This window comes from Engraulis encrasicolus, chromosome 7, assembly GCF_034702125.1.
Source record: "Engraulis encrasicolus isolate BLACKSEA-1 chromosome 7, IST_EnEncr_1.0, whole genome shotgun sequence".
Lineage (NCBI taxonomy): Eukaryota > Metazoa > Chordata > Actinopteri > Clupeiformes > Engraulidae > Engraulis > Engraulis encrasicolus.
Genome location: NC_085863.1, coordinates 20,680,376 through 20,682,875, shown reverse-complemented (window position 1 = coordinate 20,682,875; position 2,500 = coordinate 20,680,376). Strand labels below are relative to the sequence as shown.

The following is a 2,500-nucleotide window of genomic DNA, read 5'->3' as shown; positions in this document are numbered from 1 at the left end:
CCGCAATTCAATTTCTGGTCACTAGGGGCGTCTAGATATATAGGCCAGCAACGGTGAAGAATCTTTTAAAAAGTTCAGCTTCCGGTTCCTGATCCGGATCACTACCAGAATTTAATCACTTGTTCCTTGGGTCATTACCAACAACTCCACAAAGTTTCGTCCAAATCAGTTGATTGATTTTTGAGTTATCCTGTTGAGAGAATTTTTTTTTAAGTCCTGGTTCCGGTTCGTGATTAGGATCATCACCAGAATTTAATCAATTGTTCCTTGGGTCATTATCAACAACTCCACAAAGTTTCATTCAAATCCGTTGATTAGTTTTTGAGTTATGCTGCTGGCAAACCGAAAGACAGATAAACAAACAGACGCGACCGAAAACATTACCTCCTTGGCGGAGGTAATAACCAACTTTAATGTTGAAATGATTATTTATGTAGAAAATGGTAATTTTAAATTAATAGAGGAGTGGAGAATACAAAGTTTCTGCTTTACAATGACAATAATGATATATTATTATATACTGTAGGTATATGCATTAAGCTTGTATAGCCTATTAATAGTTGTCATTCAGGCCACCACTGTAACAAATGTGTGTTCATCTGAAATATGTAAATATGTTTTTTTGAAAACTACTATAACGCAGTCTTAGCTGTCTGGAGGACATTAAAGAAACAGACAGCTGCCTAGATCTCTCTCTCTCTCTCTCGCTCTCTCTCTCTCTCGCTCTCTCTCTCTCTCTCAAAGGATACACACACATGTTCCCACAGAGACATCGTCTGATTTTCGTGGGTTTCATCAGATGGTGAATTAAAATGCAAGACATTAACTCTCTTGGCCAGCACACGCACACACAGACGCACAAACGCACGCACGCACGCACACACACAAACAAGACCTCAAACCACTGGATTTCATCAGTCACCATTTTAAGATTCCAAACACTCTTGCTCACCCGCCTTCATCCGCGTCTCCATCTCTCACTCTCTCTGGCTGTCTACCAGCCCTTCAGAATACCAACATGCACACACACTCACATTAATGTCATTTCGGGTGTATTCCAGTTGTGTGTCTGAACGGAAAACTCCACAGTGTGAAGTGTAGGTGGGTCAAAGACGTCCAACATGACACTGTCCTTCAGTGCTGCTAACAGATGCTTTTGCTTACTGTAAATGTGAAAAACATGAAATTTCAAAACAATTTTTTGAGAAGTGAATGCATGAAAGCCAAGCCAAAAAAAATCTCTTTTTTTGCATTTACAGTAAGCAAAAGTATTCGTTGCACTGAAGGACATGTTGGACGTCTTTGACCCAGGTATAAAGGTATGTTAACTCTAATAGTCATAACTACCAGTCAGTGTCACGTCAGTGTAGTTACGCCCTGATGAAGACCCAGTGTGGGTTGAAACCGGTTGGCGGTTTTACCAGTGTTACCATGCCCCAGATAAAATAAAGGGTTTTTAATTATAACTTCCTTGTCGACCTGTGGAGTTGCCTGAAGCTGGCCCTAGTGCCACCACGTTCTAAATGAAAATACTTTAGTCTTCCTACTTCAAGAGCACCTACAGTTTGGAGTCTACAGAGTTGGAGAACAAAAGCGCTCAGAAATCATTCTTCTTCCAAGTGTCATGTCAGGTTGCTAAGTGACATACTGTAATGTCAGAAGTACCCCAGAGTGCTCCTCCCACTTGTACATAGCATAGCAATTCAGTTTTTAGCCATGGTGGTGTAACCACAGATAATGCCAATATTGTAATTAAATGTTTCTGGTGGATTATCTAAGAAGCATAGTCATTAGGGGTGTAAATCTCAGCTCTCATGACGATATGATACGGTATCGATTTCTTAAATCAGGGATTCGATTTTTTTTCGATACTTAAGAAATCCCCACGATACGATGCGATTCCGTTCGAATCGATTTTTTCCCAATTACTTTTCCACTACTATTGTGTTATGGAGCTAGGGCATTGCACAGGGGCCTGCGATTCGATTCTTTTCGATTTTTAAAAATGCCCCACGATACGATGCGATTCGATTAAATTGCCGGCCGATACTTCCGATACATCGATACATTTCGATTTTATTTACATCCCTAATAGTCATTGTAGTAAATGCATTCTGGTAAATTGTGTTGAACAGTAAACCACATACACATTTTAACTCCAATCTGGTGTTAAGGACCAAGGACTAAATGTACAGGACTGTCAAATTCAGCCCTTTCAGTGTTAAATTAGATGGTGTGAGTGTCAGGTCTGTCTGGTCTGGTGTGTGTGTGTGTGTGTGTGTGTGTGTGTGTGTGTGTGTGTGTGTGTGTGTGTGTGTGTGTGTGTGTGTGTGTGTGTGTGCGTGTGTGTGTGTGTGTGTGTGTGTGTGTGCGCGTGTGTGTGTGTCTGTGTGTGTTTAGTGCTGCTAAATGTCCATTCCAGTTGTCAATGGAGATCAATAGTCCTTCTCTATTTCCGCCCATTACAGACCTTACAGTCACACACATGGTGTGTACTGTA

The 2,500-nt window shown here is 40.9% G+C and overlaps 1 protein-coding gene across 4 annotated transcripts in view; it reads right to left on the bottom strand.

Moving 5' to 3' along the window:
- LOC134452588 (zinc finger and BTB domain-containing protein 16-A-like) overlaps positions 1 to 2,500 on the bottom strand; it is a 40,031-nt gene that overhangs the window by 1,045 nt on the left and 36,486 nt on the right. The gene's annotated exons all lie outside the window — the stretch shown is intronic.